Source organism: Sarcophilus harrisii, chromosome 5 (genome assembly GCF_902635505.1).
Source record: "Sarcophilus harrisii chromosome 5, mSarHar1.11, whole genome shotgun sequence".
NCBI lineage: Eukaryota > Metazoa > Chordata > Mammalia > Dasyuromorphia > Dasyuridae > Sarcophilus > Sarcophilus harrisii.
In genome coordinates, this window is record NC_045430.1 from 73,509,485 (window position 1) to 73,529,679 (window position 20,195).

The 20,195-nt window shown below is 33.3% G+C and overlaps 1 protein-coding gene across 1 annotated transcript in view; it reads right to left on the reverse strand.

The window, feature by feature from the left end:
- The window catches only part of HMGA2 (high mobility group AT-hook 2), a 188,576-nt gene that overhangs the window by 153,091 nt on the left and 15,290 nt on the right, over positions 1-20,195 (reverse strand). The window lies entirely within an intron of this gene.

Genomic DNA, 20,195 nt, shown 5'->3' on the forward strand with positions numbered 1-20,195 from the left:
TGCCAAACCTAAAGAAATCTTATCCAGCACTCAGCACAATGCCTGGCACACAGTAGGTACTTAATAAATGCCTGTTGACTTAAATTATTGTTGGTTAATCCTCTTCCAAGAAACAACTATAAAAATTCTTGAAGACAATTATTATATCACTCCCATTCAGTCTTTTCCTATTCAAAACAACCACAATTCTTATAGTCGATCATTAACATGATTTGGTCTCTAATCCTTTCCCCATCCAAGAGATTGCCCTCTTTTGGACTCTCCAATTTATCAACACCTTTTCTAAAATGCAGCAACACGATAGTCCAAATTTGAAGTGACTGGAGCATGTAACTGGAGCATAGGTCAATAACCTCTCTAATCCTAAACAAAATGCTTTCAAGAAATGTAAACTAATATGGCATTAATTGGGGGATTTTTGGTTGCCATGTGATACAATTTACTAATTTTGAGTTGTTAATCCACTAAAACCCAAGATTTCACATGAACTACTAGGTAATACTAGCTGCACCAAATATATCTTGTACTTAAGAATCTGATTTTTCTGGATGCAGTCAGGAACTTGCCATTTATTCTTATTAAATTTTTTCTTATTGACCCATCAGTCTAATCTAATTTCTCAGAGTCTCATATTATCTGTAAAACCAACAAGCATTCTATTTATGCCTTCATCCCAGCCAGAGTCTTGCACGTAGAGCTCAATAAATGCTTGCTGAAATCCAGCAGGCTTTTTTACCAGTTCCCTCCATTGAACTCTGTGGCAGAAAGTTTCATGACATTATCAGCAAATTCCCCTTGCATCAACATGAGGTGGTCCTTCTACTTTGTGGAGAAAACTGATATCACGCATTGAAAGTTCTGAGAATAGATCATTTTCTTCACTTCTCTCTGTTTTCCATCTCAAGATATAATTTACCTATTGACCCAATCTTTTCTTCTCTTCTGTTTTTGTGGAAGAGATATTACTCCAATTTCCCAAGAAAAATCAACCATTTGTGTCTTGGTCCTAACTCTTCTCATCTCTTGTGGAGATTTTCTACTCAAGTATCCCCTCCATGATTAAAACTCTTAAGTCTTATCATTTCTTTCCTGTTTTTAAATATCCACATCTCTATCCTTAAAAGGAAAAAAAAGGGGGGGCGGAGCTCTTGCTTGTTCCTGAGGGCTCTTACTTTTCTTTTATTCATAGAAAAAAATCTATTCTGGTGTTCAATCACAAGATCATAAACAGAGTTGGAAAGATCCTTCAAGGTGTCATCTCTTCCAGCAGTCTCCAATGCAAATCAAAACCAAGATTACTAAGTCATATATAATGATCCTTAGGGATCAAATATTGATTTAGATATGTGATTTAGAAAATTCAAATAACTACATTTGGTATTTTATTGTATTTTATTTATTTTGTTAAATATTTCTTTTATTACATTTTAGTCTGCTTGATTCCTTTATTCCAAATCCTTTTTTATCATTGAAGAGATGAAGAAAATCAAACTCAGAGAAGAAAAGTGATATGGTTTCAATTATACAGGTAGAAGCAGCAATCCTAGGATTCAACGCTCAGGTTATCCAACTACAAATCCGATGCCTTTCTACTGCTCTTCAATATTCTGTCTCTATCTTACTTTCTTCTCTCTCTGTGTCTCAGTCACTCCCTGTGTCTATCTGTCTATCTATCTGTGTGCCTGTCTTTTTTCTCTTTCTCTCTCATACACACACACACACACACATACACACGCGTCACACATACATACACACATCCAAGTGATATTGTCATTGGAATATACTACAGACCACCTGGACAGAAAGAGGAAATAGATGTTGGAATATGGATCACAGGTCTGGCACAAAGTCACAATACAAAGTGATGGGGGACTTCAATTATTTGGACACCTGTTGAAACTCTCTCTGCCAAAAGCAGAGCAGTTAATAATATATTGACTTGCCTTGATGTAATTTCATCCTTCTAAAGGTGGAAGAACCAAGGGGAAATTCTCTTCTGGATCTAATTTTCAACAACAAGAAGGAACTGATTGCTAGGGTAGAAATGATGGGAACCTGGGGAGGAAGTGACTGTTCCATCTTAGAATTTGTGATGGAGGAGAGGAAACCTGGGAATAGTTGGATATTCACCCCTGATTTTTTAGAGAACAGATTTTTAAAGATTTCAGAGGAAAGATAGGTGAGACTCCATGGCCTAAAGTCCCATAGGAGAAGTCAGCCACAGAATGACAGGAAACTCTCAAGAATGAAAATCTGAAGACACCAAAAGGAAATGATCCTGATGAAGAGGAAAAGACGGAGCTATCCAAAAAGAGCAATACAGATATACAGAGAACTCACCAAACACCTTAGATTAAAAAAAAAAGATATTCACAACATATAAAAGCAAGAATAGATAATGTAGCATGAACATAATAGCACAGCAATCCTGAAAAAAAAAAATTAGCATCAGGAATGCTAAAGTTCTTTATGAGCTAGGTGATGTAACATATAGATAAAATGCTGAACTTGAAGTCAGCAAGATTTGAGTTCAAATTTTGCCTCTGATACTTAGTACCTGTGCTTCCCTGAGTAAAACATTTAGCTTCCCTGGCCCTCAGGTACCTAATCTCTAAAAAGAAAGAATTAGGTTCCATTGGTTTCCTTGTCCCTCTTCCCACTCTAACTCTCTGATTCTCTGAACTATGATCTTGTGGGCGGACATGAACAGTAAAACTAAGGATAACAAAAAGGGGCTGTAAAAATGTTTAGTTATAGTAAGACAAAATGGATAATGGAAGAAAGTTAGAACTGTTGCTTATGGATGGGGGCTAATTTATGACAAAGAAAAGGCAGAGATGCTTAATTATGATTTTTTGTCTGTTTTCATCAGCAAGGAAAATTATCAATAGACTGGGAAAGAAAGAATGAAAATTGCTAATAGAGAATTGATATCCAAGATAATGTTTTCCAATAGTGGTATTAGGTATCTGTATATGGCCCTGAGTTGTCGGACATTTTAATCAGTGATTTGAATAAAGGCTAGATGATATGTTTGTTGAACCTAAAGATGGCACAAAGCTGGGAGAGATTACTAACAATACTTTAGTATAGAATTAAGATTTTTAAAAAAAATCTTTACAGGTTAGAACCCTGAATCAATTCAGATGAGATGAAATTTTATAGGGAAAATTAAATGTTACATATGATTTCAAAAACCCTACTTTAGAAGCACAAGATGGGAAAATCATAGCTAAAGAACTTTACTAGAAAAAAGTTGGAGTTTAGAGGACAATAATCTCAATAATGAATCAACAGCATGACATAGACATCAAAAATTTATGCAAGTCAGATCTCCATTCTGTATTCGATGAATATTATCTGGGAGTATTGAGATTCTTGGTCCTGGACAGAGCACATCTGAACCATCCTTTTCAATTATGGGCATTACATAGCATCTTTATGTGCCAGGTACAGTGATAAATAACTTTATAAATCTCTTATTTGATAGGATATCAAATTACATAAACTTAAATATACTAATAAGCTAGAGTATCTAAAAGAGATAACATGAGTACTGAACTACTCATCTTGAGTTCATGATATATGAGGAGCAATTGAAGGAACTGAAGATAGTTAATCTAGAGAAGTTTAGACTTGAGAAGGACAGAGGTGAAGGAAGAGTTATAGTAGCTGTCTTTGGGTGGTAGAACAGGGATTGGATTTAGTCTGCTTTAGTTGTATGGAGGAATAAGTACAAGGTGTAAAATCTTCAAAGAGCCAAATTTAGGCACAATTTTAACTATCTAAAAGTGGAACAAGGAGCAGAGAAATGGTCAGCAAGACCTGAGTTCAAATCTGGTCTCAGACACTTAGTAGGTATGTGATTCTGGACAAGTCACTTGTCTCAGTTTCCTCAAAATTAGCTGAAAAAGGAAATGGAAAATCATTCCAGAGTTGGAAGCAACTGAAAATGACTGAACAACAAAAATGGTTCCAGTGGAAAGAAAATTGTACCTGAAATCCCACTGTATCTGAAACCAGATAACAGGAGGTCAAATCCGACCTTTTATTATCAATATAATGATAGACAAGTCATATAATTTTTCTAGGCTTCAATTACCTCATTTATAAATAAGATCTGTCCAGGTGAGAGGCATCAATCATACAGCCCTTAATTGCTACCTGAATTATAGCAAAATGTAATTGGGAAATATTTAACAAAATAAACAAAACCATAATAAACTTAAAGAATATTACATTTTAAAGTTAAATTTTATTGTTAAATTGCCACCTACAGGGATCTTTACGTATAAATTAATGGTCCCTTCCATTATGTGAATTTGACACCACTAGTCTAGATAAACAAAAAGATCCTTGAAAGGATCTGGGAATAGAGTTCATGGGATCTAGAAATATGGAAAGGAAAAAAAATTACATTTTTCCATTAACTTCTAAATGAAATTTATATGTCTTTCAATTATAAATGTGGGTAATAAACATCATTTTGAGAAGGGATACTGTAGATTTCACCAAACTGTTAAAAAGGCTCATCACACACACACACACACACATACACACACACATACATATACACACACACACACACACACACACACACACACACACGAATCCCTGTTCTAAATCAACGATCCCATAATCCTTCCTTCCCTTTCCTCTCTGCCTCTATAAATCTTACTTATTTCTGCCTTTGAAGTCCAGCTCAGTCCCTACCTCCTCTATTAAAAACTTTCCTGACCTCTCCAGCCTGCAGTGACCTCTTCCTCTGCATACCACCCTCTGTATCGCCCTTAACACTTAATCATATGTGGCTTCTGCATTCATTCATTCCATTAATATTTCTCAAATGCCTACTATGCATATAATGAATAAAATAGCTCCTCAACCTAAAAAGATTTCAATGATATACACTATTACTATTATCTTATGTGTCTATTTAACTGTAATTTTTTTATATATGTATGTTTTTTGATTTTGCATTAGATTATAAGCTCCTTCAAGAACTGACTGTGTGTTGTTGCATGAGGGGAGTTTTTATAAAGGCAAGTTAGTTTATGAGTATTCAGCAAGTTTTGTATATTGTCATGATCTTATTGATAGTGCAAGACTCTGTTAGACATTAATGCTAATACCATAAAATGGGTCAACTTTAACTACTAAAGATTTATTGTGCCATAGTTTAAGATGGCTGCTCTCCCACATCTATTGTTCTCAGATAATATAGATCCCACAGTTTAGTTTTAAACATTAAAATTTTTTCCTTATGTGGTAAAAACAATATTCCCTACCCCAAAAGGTAGGGAAGCTGTCCCTAAGACTTCAGAGGTCTGGAGGATTTAAGCTCAAGTTGTTGATATGACTTCCTTATCATCTGAAGCATAAAAGACCAGTCCAATAAGAAATCAATTATCTTTCAGACTTGGTAGATTTGCCATTATTCTTTGAGTCACATAATATTTTTCCACTAATTAGAAAGTTTCTTTATAGAGACAAAGAATACTCCATTTACCTACCTGAAGCAGTGCTGTGGCTGATTACCCATTCCATGCCATAGCCAAATAAAGGTGGATGACTTGACTCTGACTCTCTATCAAAGCTAATTATTAACCTGCCCATTCCTTTCCTTCTTCTTGATGGCAGGAATGATTTTTTGTCTTTGTATCCCCAACATCAATAGGTGTAGAATGACATGACGCATAAAGAACAGAGCTAAGAGTCAGGAACATCCTGTCTGTCACATACTAGATGTATGAATGGGCAAGGGACTTTACCTCCCAGTAATCCAGGCAGCTCTCTAAGATGCAGAACAGACTCTGATCTGCACTGGTTCAGAGAGTTTCTTCACTGAGATTCTCTATCCCAATGAAATCACAAGTCCAAAAGGGAAGGGAAAAAGGGAAGGAACTAAATATTTATATAGTGTCTATTGTATGCCAGACACTGTGCTAAGCATTTTACAAATTATTTGTCTCATTTGATCAGTCAATTCTTCCAACTTAATCCATCCACTCTACCATCACCGAGACTTTCAGGTGCAAAAGTTTTTGGGGTGGGAGGGAATGATCTTGACTAACTGGTAAATCAAGAGAATCTTCATAGATGAATTGCTATTTGAATTGAGATTTAAAGGAATTTGTTAAATCTAGAGAAAGGAGAATGTTATAAATCTTTATTTCTGTTTGTGACTTATCATTGCCAGTCTCTAGACAGTAAGTCCCATGAGGAGAGACTTATTTGCCGTCTTAACTATATTCAACAGCTGCAGTGCTTAGCATACAGCACAACAATCTGTAGTGTTTTTAAAAATGTTTAGTGAATTCAATTATTTTATTAAATTTAGATAAAATAATTTCCTTAAAATGAAAGGATCCCTTTAAAGAGTTTCTAAGTCAACACCTCTTCCATATAACTTTCTTTGCACTTCCGATTATTTATGCTCTATTACACTACTCAAATTGTGTTGTACAGACATTTCTGTATCTGTTGTATCCCCCAGGAGCACATTAGTTCCCTTAAGGTAGGTACTATTTTTTGTTGGTTTGTTTTTGTCTTCATCTTTATTGTGTTTAACAGGCTGTCTTAAACATAGGAATAAAGACTTGACTGTGATTTCACTGATATAGGCAGCACCCGGATGAGGAATTGGGAGAGGACCAGTGCAGGTTGGTTCCTTCTCTACAACTTAAAAAGGTTTTAGAACTATCTAGAGCACTACAATGACTCACACAGGATCATACAACAGCATTAATTAGAGGCAGACTTGAATTCAGGGCCTCCTTAACTTTGAGGTTAAATTGCTGTCCTCTTCATCCTAATGCTCTCTGGCGCTCTCTCTCTCTCCTTCTCTCTCTTCTTTCATTCCTCCTATACTTTTTCTCTCTTCTGTCACCTCTCTTCTCTCTCTTCCTCTCTGCCCTCTATCTTCTTTTCTCTCTTTCTACTTTTTTCTCCTTCCTTTGCCTCTCCCCTCCTTCCCTATCCCATGCTTTGTACAATAATAGACACTAAAAAATTGTTTGCTGAATTCAACACAATTCTCTGTGTCCTTTATATATTTTCACACTCCAGTTGTGTTAATGTTTCAATTACTTTAATGTAAATGAGTTGTCAAAAAGGTCATCTCCCAAGGCCTTGGGACATGTTAGTTGGAAGCAGCCAGGTCAAATTACAACTGCATTGGCAGCTTCCTAAATGACTTAAAGTAAAACAATTGCTAGTGTCTCCTATAATTTTGTAGACATAAGTCAAGAACAGTAAAACTTTTAAAGAGCTACTGGACAGACCGTATTACAAGACTATAAATTCATATTAATGAAGTTGATCTTAACAATACTAGATTACACTTCACTTTTCTTAATAAGATAATATCTATTCAGCATTTTTTTTTTTTTTTTTTTTTGCTGAGGCAATTGGGGTTAAGTGACTTGCCCAAGGTCACACAGCTAGGAAGTATTGAGTGTCTGAGGCTAGATTTGAACTCAGGTCCTCCTGACTTCAAGGCTGGTGCTCTATCCACTGCACCACCTAGCTGCTCCCATTCAGCATTTATTAAGAACCTACTATGTACAAGGTGCCATGATGGCTAGAGGGCATTCCTTGTTTGCTGGCTGGATTTTTGAACTATCATACTTTGCAACATGATATCAATGATGTAATTAAATTACATATATACAGTATAATTAAAATACTGAAGGCACGTTTAGAAAGTACTGGCAGTATCCAAAAAAAAAAAAAAATCAGAAAATAACTGAAGAATTTAAAAATAACACCCATTGTTTAATATTTCCTCAAGGTAGACTAAGGTCAAATGACAGAACTTGGGCTATATCCTGAAGCTGGGATAATCCAACCTGGAGGATTAAAACAACAGAGAATCCTGAGAATATTTCTACATCTGTAAAAAAGAGGTTTCACTTCTTCATGGCAAATTGAAACAGGGCCTGAGATTTCCAAGAACAGCTATAGGTTCTCTGGGAGAGTCCTGAATTGTGAAATCTAATGGCATAAGGAAAAATATATTCTTTTAGATGACTAAAGACAATGTTCACTCATTCTATCATCCAGTCATGGACCCTCAAACATTTGTTTTGCAGTGCCTCCCTGGTAAAAAACACCTTACATGAAAGCACCCACACATACCAAAGGGTGACATTGTGAAGTTACTCAATCAGTCAACAAGTAAGTGTCTACTATATGCCAGATGCTGAGTTTAATTACTAAGAATGAAACAATCCCTAACAATCCCTATTCTTAAAGAATGTATATTCTAATTGGTGAAATAGTCCAAATACAGCAAACATACAAAGTGAAAAATACAAATATTATATATATATATATATATATATATATATATATATATAGTAGTCAAATGCAAGACAGTTTTGGAAGGAGGGAACTAGTAGTTAGGGTAGGAAGAGATGGTCGAGAAGTTTCATACAGAAAATGATGCCTGACCTACATCTTAAAGCAAAAGAGGAACTCTATGGAGAAGGTAAAGAATGTACACATGTCTTTATTTTTAAACAGAGATCCCAGAGATACATGCCTGAAAAAAAAAAAAAAAAGATGATTCCCAATTTTAAAAACGATATTTTAAAATGAAGTATCTAAGGGAAATGTTGAGCAGAGTTGAAAGAAGTAAGTAGAAAGAAAAAAACATTAACAGGACTGGGGAATAGAAAGACAGTAAAAGAGATGAATAACAAATTGAAAGAGACAGACGGGAGACAATGCAATAGGCTATATCCCTCACTTCAGTGCAACTTTCCATAATTTCCACAATTCCACAATACATACTAGATACTAGTAATCACTCACCTTGATTAAAAAAACAAAACAATAAAAAAATTAAGACAACAGTTTTCCAAGTTTTCTCCTATCAGATTTAATATTACCAGAGTTTCAATAAAATGATCAACCTGGCCAAATTAACTTTTGTTCAGTGCTTAGGAAAAAGTCACTTTTCCCTATTGAAACTGATATGCTTTGAGCTCTACAATTAATACTGAAAAGGAATCATGAAAAACAAAAAATCAATACATTATTGATCTGAATGACTATGAACTCTTTATACCAACACATGCAACACTTCATAAAAACTATGGCACATTTTCAAAAAGCTTGAGAGCATTGCTATTTCTTGTTTGGCTTGCTTACCCCCTTGTTTGCCTACAGTAGATAACTGATTTCAAATAGGAAACTCTGTTTCCTCTTCTCAGTTTCCCCCTATACCACATTCCACCATAATTTCCTCTCTTCCCATACACAGCATGTACAAAATTATAAAAATCTGCTTTTTTAACTTTCATGATCTCTCTTTAAAGCACTTCTTGTTTGTTTCTACAATAGTCTCAGTATGTTAGAGCTGTTGTTTTCTCAGAGCTACTGTAAAATCGTCTTTTCTCTAAGATCAGCCCTGTTCCAATTAATTCTCACTATCTGTATCAAAGAGGTCTTTTGCAGTGTTTTGACAGTTTCTGAACAGCAGTGTTTTACAGAAGAAAAGAATTGAAAACAAAGTAGATGACCATCAATTGGGAAGGGACTAAACAGACTGTAGCACATTATGCAGAGAAACATGGGGAAACATACATGAACTGATACAAAATCGAATTAGCAGAAGCAGAACAACAATATACATAATGATTATGGTCATTTAAATGCAACAAATAACAAACACAACAAAAATCCACAAAGAATGCTGTGATATTATAATGTCCAAGTTTGGTCCCCAAATAAGAGAAATGAGAATGCACCTTGCTGCCTTCTACCTTTTTTTCCTTTGTTAAAGTGAAGGACTATGGTTGTGAACCAGCACCTTAAATCCCAAATACATTGTTTAGTTTTGCTGAATCTTTCCCCCTTCCCCCCTTTTTTTCCTACTTAGAAGGGATATATCTCTTGGAGAAGGGACATAAAATGATCATCCATGTTATATAGGATCTACAGTTGACCATCCTAAATTCGACTGGGTTTCTAATATGCTGAAGATTTTTCCATTATGCTTTAGAATGTTGACTATATTTGGAATGATGATTAATAATTTGGAAAATAGAATGTATAAGAAAAAAAGGTTTAAAAATTGGAAATGTTAACATGAAGAAGAGAAGGCTGAGGGAGTGCCTTACTAAATTTTCATAAATAGCATGATTTATTTTACAGAGGTTAGCAACCAGCTGTTCTCTATCTCTGTAAGAACAGAACAAGAGGAAATAGACTCAAAGCTATATTAGGAGGGATTTTGCTTAGACATAAAGAACTATCTCACAGTAAGAGTTGTTAAACTGAACTGATTATTAAGAGTGTTTGTGAAATCACTTTCCAAAGAGATGTTTTAAAACATGATGGTTAATCACAAGGTGTTGCGATGGTGAATGTTGAAAATTATCTTTGTATATATTTTGATAAATAAAAACTATTGTAAAAATAATTTTTAAAACATGATGGTTAAATCAAGCTGAAAAAAAATTTAGAGATCATTTATTCAAAACTCATTAGTTAATAGATATGGAAACTAGTCCAGAGAAGTAGGAGAAATACATGTACATATAGATAGATAGAAATACATGCATATAAATGTATAAATCGTATATACTCTATGCACACATCTGATGTATATATGTGCATATATACATGTGTGCATGCATATGAATATATATGAATGTATATATATAATTCATATTATCTGTAAGTATATACACATAGTTTGTCTCTTTGTCAGAATGAGCAATGTTTCCATATTACATAAAATTTGCATTCTAGAAAAGTCCTTAGACTTTTCTACATACCATCAAATTTTATATATTTATGAGCATCTATTCAAATATGTTTAAATGCTTAAAAGAAAGTGTCTTTAGCAATGTAAAGGTTCAGTTACTTTCATTAGACTACATATTTTCATAATAACATAATTAGCTAAAATAAATGCTGAAGTTTCAAGCTTCTTTTTAGTGCACAACATCCAACCCAATCAGGAAAAAAACAACCAAACAAAAAATGTTTTTGCACTATGTTAATACAGACATTTATCACTCATAATTATATAATACTATGAGCACTTGAAAGGTCCCAATAAAGCCAACTATGGAAAACAGCTCACATCATCTTTCTCAAGGTACTTAACTATCATTAGCAGGAAACACTGTAGTTCAATTTGACTAGAGGATGAATTAGATTCCTTTCAATACCAAGAAAACCCTCAGAATGTTCAGACAAGTATGATAAGATAGTGAAGCTCACATATGTCTTTGTATTATAAGTTGAAAAAGGCTCTGTTGATCTCTATTGGGATAATGGATCTAACAGTCAAAGCAGATTAAGGTTACACATAGGAAAAAGTCACCATTTTATTGTTTATAAGAAACTACAGATTTTAATGGGTTTGAGTATCTCAGCAATTATTCTCAACAGACAGGATGTAAAGCATACAAATGCTAAATCTGGCTGATTCATTGATAAATTTTAATGGCCACAAAAGTAGGCTACCACCACAGAAAGACTGTTATTAAACAAAATACACAGATCTCAACCATTCCTCTAGTTTGACGGTCTGGAAATGAATACACTTAAAATGGAAAATCCAAACAGAATGTCAAAAATGTCCAATAAACACCATTAAGCTCTATACCATTGCTATGAAAGGAATTATAAGGGGTGGGGAGTTAGGGTTGGGAAAGAGATGGTTTCATCCATATACGTGGGAAGTATATATCCAACTTCGCAAGTCTAAAGGTAGGAGGGAAGAATAAGGGATTGAGGAGAGCTAGGGAATAAGAGAAAATATGACTGTTTCTGCTCTTGAAAGAAAAACAAAAACCATAAGTACATAATGAGATTTTTGGACCATAAGGCAAATGAATTCATGTTCAGCATTGTGAACAGTGCCACTTACTGAAATGTCAGCTTCCAGGGATAAAATCAAGAAACACACAGATGGCCATGTCATAAACTCATATTTATCAACAAGTGGCCCCAGCACTTCAAAAGCACAATAAAAAGATCACTTTTCCATCAAGAAATCAAGGACACGTTAGAACTGGACAAACTGAGAAGACTGACAGTTCCCCCTCATTATAAATGAGGAAATTATGTTTCTTCAAGTGCCCTCAACACAAACCAAGGAGATAAGAATCTTCATAAAATTTAGAATCATTTTGAAGAATGAAAAACAAAAGATTAATAATAGTATAATAAAAAACATTAGCTAACATTTGTATAATGCTTGAAAGCTGACAAACATTGTGAGCTATAACCATATGATTACATGTTCATCCACATATGGCTGTTCTTTTAGTCATTTACCTCTTCACTGAGCCTTTGTGATTCCTATAATAGGGTACTCCCCAAAGACTGAAAATATTTGGATTGTCCAGGAACTTGGCAGATCTTCTCTTCCTTTATTGGTAATGTTAATACTTAAACTTCTAAATTATGAGATCTAGCCCATGAGCTCTGTTATTCAGATTGTAGAATATGTATTTATTCTGTGAAATAAACAGGAAGTGCTAGATTTTTCAAGTGAAATTAGCAAGTCATGTCCCATTGGTTAACTGTCTTTTAAGTTCTACACTAAGTTCTCCAAAGGAATCTTGTAAAGAAAATTATTTGTTCCATCTTCAGCAGATATTTATCTTTTATTTGTTAAATTTTTAAAAAAATGATGAGGATTAAAGGAAAACTTTGTAGAGATACACGACTAGAACAATGCAAAGCAGGCCACTGTGTAATTCTCACATGAATCAGTGATCTCATCAATGTGGACAACCTGTCCATGCCTGCCTATCCTATGCACCTCATCTTTCTTCCCATCAATTTACCACAGAGGCCACCCAAGATGATCTGGATCTTCCTTTCTGCTGGCATCCAAGGTTACCAGTGGAACAAGCTGAATGCACTCCTGCTATCCTTCACTCTTTCTGCATGACCCTTTCACCCATCTGTTTAACCATACATTTCTCTGAAAGTATTCTTTACTAAAGTTCTTCAGATTTCCTTTTGTTGTTACATTGTGTAGACTAGTCATACTCAGGATGTGACTTCTTATTGCCTTCTCTCTGTGTGATCTTGCTTTTTAATTCTTTAAAAAATGTTGTGTTCCCTGATGCATATTCATTTCATCCCACCAGTAGACTCTTTATATTAAAAAAGAAGCATCTTTGAAACAAAGGCAAATATTTTTTCCATCAAACTGATCTCTACACATATGGGATAAAACTAGTAAAAATCATTTTCTGAGGGTGTGAGAAATAGAATAATGAAATCTTAGAGTTGGTAGGAATGTTAGTGGTAATTTACACTTCCATCCACTTCAAAGCAGGAATTTCCTCAACAACATTTCTGATAAATGGCCACCCAATCAATCTGTGTTCAAACACCTCAATGATAGAGGACTCACATCCTCAAAAAGTTCATTGATTGCATTTTCAAATCACTTTAGTTTTTAAATCTTTCTCATATTGAGCTAAGATCTGCTTCCTCAGAATTTCTATCTGCTGTTCCCAGATATTTAATCTGGAGGAATATGAAATAAGTCTAATCCTTCTTCTACTGGTTAGCCTTTGAAATGTCTGAAGACAACAATCATGTACATTGTAAATCTCTCATCCAAATATTCCTAGTTCTTTCAAGTATACTTCAAATGATATGGTATCAATTCCCCTCAACTTCTTTGTTGTTTCTCGTAAAATATGGCACACAGGTTATCTAACCAATGTGGAGTGGAACTATAATTCCTCTTTGTTCTCTACTCTATGCTTATTTTTATTAAGGTACTTTTTTAGCCCCACATCACACTATTGACTTTATTTAACTTGCAGTCAACCAAAACTCCTAACTCTTTTCCACATGAAAAACATAGAAGTCAAGCTATCATCTACATGTGCTACTGATGTTGGATTGCAGGGCAAAACTTTATATTTATCCCTATGAAATTAATTCATTTCCATCCTTTCTCCCTACCCCTAAATAAACTAAATCTCTCATTGAAATGCTTTAAGATATAGCATAAGACTATTTTGGAAAGTTGAACACTATCTCCAGGATTCAAGTAAAAAAAGCTTTAATGTAAGGAAATCTATTCACAATCCTCCATAAAAGAGGAAAGGCTAGTCATGTAGTGAGAGAGGAATAAAGGAATAAAAGCCCAGGATCTGCACTGATTATCACACAATGTTCAAAGACCCAGAGGCTCTCCAATACATTGGTAGATACTTTGTAGAAGATTTAAAGGTTTATATGAATGAAAATCAAATAGGCTGAATAGATGAGTTGACCTGCATTAATAGAGCCATTAAAGATTTAATCCATTAAAGATTTAAAATAAGTATAACATTATATAATCAAATAAGTTGTGGAGGAAAAAAATTCAAATAGAGAAAGATACACTCATTGGCTCATAAATTTGAGAGCCTCAGGATTTCCTATTTTATCTTTCATCTATAAAAGACCCTGTTTATTTTGGCTGATTATCCTTGATTGAATAAAATTAGTAGAACTACAGCTCAGTGAACCTGAATTTCTTATCTACACCTTCAAAACTTAGCTATGTAGGAATTCCTTGATCCCAAGTCCTTTGGGAAACTTGACTGAAGCTGCTGATATAAACAAATACTATGTTGGCATGGAGGACACATTAGAATTTGGCCTTAGAAACCTACAAAGGAAAGGGCCCTGAGCACATTGGCAGGACTTAAAAAAATCACATAAGATATTTCTGAAAATCCCTACTGTTAGTAAAAATTCAACAGGGAATATTCACCTCCCATCACACAGTACTCTCCACATAGAAGGGTCACTCGATAAAATTTTTTGCTGAATAAATATTGAATACTATGGGGATCTTAAAGGCACCATAACATGATGCTCTTACATACAAGATCCACTTCAGCTTTAAAACCTAGCACTGAACTTAAATGGCTAAATAGAATAGCTACAAAAGTCACAGAAAATATGCCTTTTTGGCTTTATTAACTGACAGTTTTGTTTTAGGTGGTTGTTCATTGTCTGATGTTTGTTTAATACATCTTTTGTATCTATGACTTTAATGTCTTCCTTATTTATAAGGAAAAAGATATTTTCTAAATTCCATTTATACAGCATTTTACATAGCACCAGAAACTTCAGATTGAACAAGATAAGAAGCACAAGGTACATTCTTTTCAAATTTTAGTGTGATATAAATGACAATTACTATTACTACTGTTATTAAGAGGCAGGTTCTTGATTGTTTTTTATTTAATTGGTTGAAATTAAGAATTGAAAGAGATGAAATGATTTACCCAAGATAATTATAGAAGATTAAGGTTTTCCTTCTTCATGAATCCCAAGATGCTACTCTTTCCATTAAACCAACCTTCTTCACTATAAGCTTCAAATGAGAGAGTATATGTGAGTCTTAAGGCACTATATAATTATCAATTTTAATGTTTAGTGAATAATTTTATTAACATATTTGAGAAATATTGATAACTAATATTTCATTAATATATCATTAAAAACAAAAATAGAATTAGTTAAACTGTTTAGGATTTGAACACGGGCAATAATAAATGAGTCTTGTCTTTTTCTTTTTTACTCAACAGTGCCACTGAGATTCTCCTACTTAGATCTGAATAACATCGAAGACATTTAGTTTCTAACTAAAACATCCTAGAAAAAAGCAATAGCATACATAGATAGACAGCTACACATAAACATACATTGATGTTTTAAATCACTTGTCATCAAATAGCCTAAAATCTAGAAATAATGATAAGAGTTGGAATAGTATGAGTTAATTAAATCTACAGATAATCTGAAAAGCTCCTGTATACCATTAATGGTATTTCCCTACCAAATCTTTTACCAGAATGCTAACAAGCAGTAAAATTATTTTGCGTTTTTCTCATCTTCTATTCCTGACCCTGCCAACCATCTGGTGGAAGCACTAATGAGCAGGGAGATGGCCAAAGGGCAGGCAACAGGAGAGATGAGAAAAAAAGTGGAAGGAACTGGATAATCTACTAACTGAATAACCAGTCCCCGGATAATAGAGTTAGTTGTAGTAATAAAGCTTTTAAAAATGTCTTATAACCATAAAGTGCTTTACAACCGTTAGTTATCTACAGGATGTTCTTGTTCAGTAAGGCAGCATTACTTTTCCTTATTTAAATATGAGGAAAGGAAAAGATGGGTAAAATTAATTGCTTTATTCAAAAACATTTGATTACTCAGATTGTTCTTAATTCTGAATATGAACATTTAAACTTTATGAAATATTACTTGGTAAACAAAATGGCCACTGTCAAAATTTTAATTGATTTTAATAAGAAATTTTAATTTCTCAATTCATTATTCAACGTTCAGTCATAGAGATTTAAAATAGAGCAGTGAATGGAGATAAAAGTCTTAAAAATTTTAACCATTCTTAAATATAACACAATAGTTCTCCTCTCTGTTGTAAACGGCATTAAATGCTACTTTTCAAATACTCAAATTCCATGGAGAAAACTACTATGCAAATTTTGAATATTATTTACCCAACAATAGTTAAGAAATTTCAAGATATTGGTAATTGTCAGCAAAGAGAAAAAAAGACAAATCTCTTTGTCAGATTTGTATTGATATGATGATGTTGTAAAATAAACAGGGACATTTATCTGAAGCACTTTTCCAAAAGCAATTTACTATCTAGTCATCAGTGGCAAAAACAAAACAAAACAACATCTATCAGCCACAATATATTCCAACAAAATTGTGGTTTTTAAAGATCATATAATTATTATGGCAATATGGTATCCTTTCCAGAGCAGTCTTTGATGTGCTCTTTCCTTCATGAAAATCAACTGTTGGATATCACTTAGCCATTACCAAAAGAATTAGAATACAAAGAATAGGTAGTTTAACAACCCAGGAAATTGTTCACTTTTTAAAAGTTTTTCAAAACATGAAATATAAGCACTCCAGTGTTAAATTTTTTAAATAGATAAACTTTTATATGGACACAATGAAAGTCAAATTAAATGATTACATCCTAAGTAGAATTTATTTTCTTCTTATCCTAATTCGAAAATCCTAATTTTACCCTAAATATATTAACATTTAGTACAGGTTTTAACAGATCATTTTTTATAACTCTCTGTCTCTGTCTCTCTTCCTCTTCCTTTTCCTCCTCTTTTTTCTACCCCCCTCCCCCATTTTTATAGGATTAGAGTTGGGTTTTCAAAGTATTGTTTTATTTGTAAAGAGGAAGGCTGACTATAAAAGACTACTTTCACTATTATGTACAGATTGTATGCATTAGGAGATTAGTATTTTAATAATTGTGTGATTCACTTAGAAAGTCTTATGCTTTAAAGAGAACTCTACTTTTTCAAATATGTTTTCTTAAGTTTCCAATGGTGAAGAAAAATGGTTTCCCCTTATACACTCTGCTACCATAATTGCTTTTCTTTATGCCAAAGTTGTGTTTTTTTACTTGCAAATCTATTACAATACTAATGTATCTGCAAGTACCATTGGATAGTCCTTTCTGAAGGCTAGAGAATCATGTGTGAGTTTAAATAATGTGGATATTACATCAGAAAATGCTAGAAAGGGAAAAAATATCTGGAACAACAAATATCTGGAAGAAAATAAATAGAAATGGTAATCTAAATATGCTTTTAAGGCTTCAGCCTCAAAAATCAAGTTTTAATTTTCTCCAATAAATTGAAGCTTGAGTCTTTTAGGAGAAAAACCATGCTGGTGACACTTGTAGGAGTTTTCAATCTAACTGGTTTATAATAGATTTCATTATAATTCTTTATTTAGTCCTCTATCCATCCCCTCTTCCAATATGTCATTCAAATGTCTGGACTTCTGCAAAATGGGAAAAACAAAAACTCCTTATTGTATTATCAGAAACTTCACAAGTTTAACTACCAAATAAAATTACATCACTTTCCTATATCACAAGTTCTCAAATGAAAGAACAACTAATCCCCCCAAAAGAGATGATTGCTAATAAATGTAATGGAAATGCTTACTTTTCAATCAACATACAGTATACACCCATTTGCCAAATAAAGGGAAAAGTAGTAACTTGTGGAAGCAACTGGTATTTGTTAAGTAACTTTGTAGTGACTGAAGTTAAGCTTCAGACGATAGTCTTTTGGGTCAGTTTCTGGGTCAACCATAGTATCTTCTATGCTGCTATTTGTTTTCTATTAAAACCACTAAATTCTAACTTAGGAGCATTTCCCCTCTATTGCTAATTTTCTTTGCCTTTTAAGAAAAACACCATGAATCCAACAATAAACAAAAACAAAAACACTCCAAACAAAACATTGAAAAGCATCTCTTTTTCCATGAATTCACTGTATATTACCTTGTTTTTCAGTTTAAAATGTGAGTTGTTTTGGCAAAGTAGTATCTGGTGATAGCATTCTGCTAGTTAAACCTTTTTCTTAATTCCACTCATTTTTTCCCCTTTGGTACTATACTCAATATGAGTATTTCTAAATATAGTGCATCACTAACGAAAACACAAGATAGAATTTTTTTTCTAGGCAAAAACTGAGCATTACCAAGGTTAAATGTCTAATTTGAATGGGCAGAAGTTCTAGCTACTGGAATTTGACAGTAGTCTGCTAACCAGTCCATCTTTGCATGTCCGTATTGAAGGAAACAAAACCACTACTTTTCAGTTTGATGAACAACATATGACACAAAACCTCTGAACTTACTAGAAAAGGTTGCAAACTTAGGAAAATAATGGTCAGATGTAAATAGTTCTACTCTTTATTTCCAAGAGAAAATAAGCTACACAGTAGTAATTGATAATTCTTTGGTTCAGTGATACTCAGTAAAGATTTAGAAGGCATGACAGAATACCCAGATACTTTATGATACAAGCTGGGAATGGAGAGAACTTAAAATTGGGGGCTTACCTTTTATATTCCACTTAGGTAGACATGTTAATGACTTGAATGCAGTCTCATTCACTGCATTCTGAGGGAAGGATAGAAGGTAATCCAACTTATTTTTTCACAATATAAATGTGTGAAAAAAAGCAATTGCACAATTATGCCCTGCTTTCTTTATACACTAACTTGACTAACACAGTGATGTCATTTTGGTCTTCTTCAAGAACAATGGACAAGAACCAATCAACCAATCAATCAAAAATATTCTAGCCTCAAATAGTTCACAATAATAATAACATTTTCTCTACCAACAAAAGTAATATGAGTTGTATTTAGGGCAACAAAAGACTAGACTTGAAACCCAATTCAAAAATAGTAAAAAGACATATTAGAAGAAATCCCATACATTTCATACCCATCCAATTACATTAAACCATTAATACATATGATATGTAAGATATATTTTAAAAAGCAAATGGGTTTAGTAAGCATTGGAGGAATAAAAAGGAAAAACATTGGTTTCCAAAGCATTGAGCCCAGTAAAACCATTGACTTTAAAACATATACCTCTAATTTAAGGAAATAAGTGAATGACACTATTGGAAACAATTAAATTTGCTACAAAATACAAGTTTGTTTTCTATGGAAAAGTCAATAATTTACTTCTTCAGAGAAAATTGTTCATCAAAGGATTTCACTAAATGTAATCTCTCATTTACTGGCACAATATTCCTGCTAATTTAAGAAGAATAAACCCAAAGTATTCAGTCTATAAACAAATGTACAATTTTCTTTTATTTCCTCTTTTATAGTTAAAAAAAAATCTTCAAGGAGCCCAAGTGAGATTTTTCAATAATCTACAACACAATTCTTTCCATTCTTAGCCAACAGTGAGGAATCACATCTCACTGAAGTTAATGACAATAGCTCAGATGTTCTCACAAAATCTTTTAATACAAGCATTTCAATGATACATAGTCTTTCATCTCTTAACCCAACATGAAGATAAGAAAAAGCCAAGATTTTAGATATCTTTATGTCCAAGATAACAGAAAAAAAAATTTTAAGACAAATTACTCCATGTTTTACTTCTTAGAAAGATAAAAAAAAATAAGATTGCAATTATGAAGAGATTAAAATGTATAATATAAGTAAAATATAGGCAGAAATAGCCAGGAAGGAAAAGTTAACCACTTTCTCAGGTGGAGAATGAAAAAAACAGGATGGATGAAGAACATCCTGAAAAAAATCACTGAAAAACATATCATAGATTATATCTTCTTTATTAAGTGATGGACCTTAAATACTTTTGGT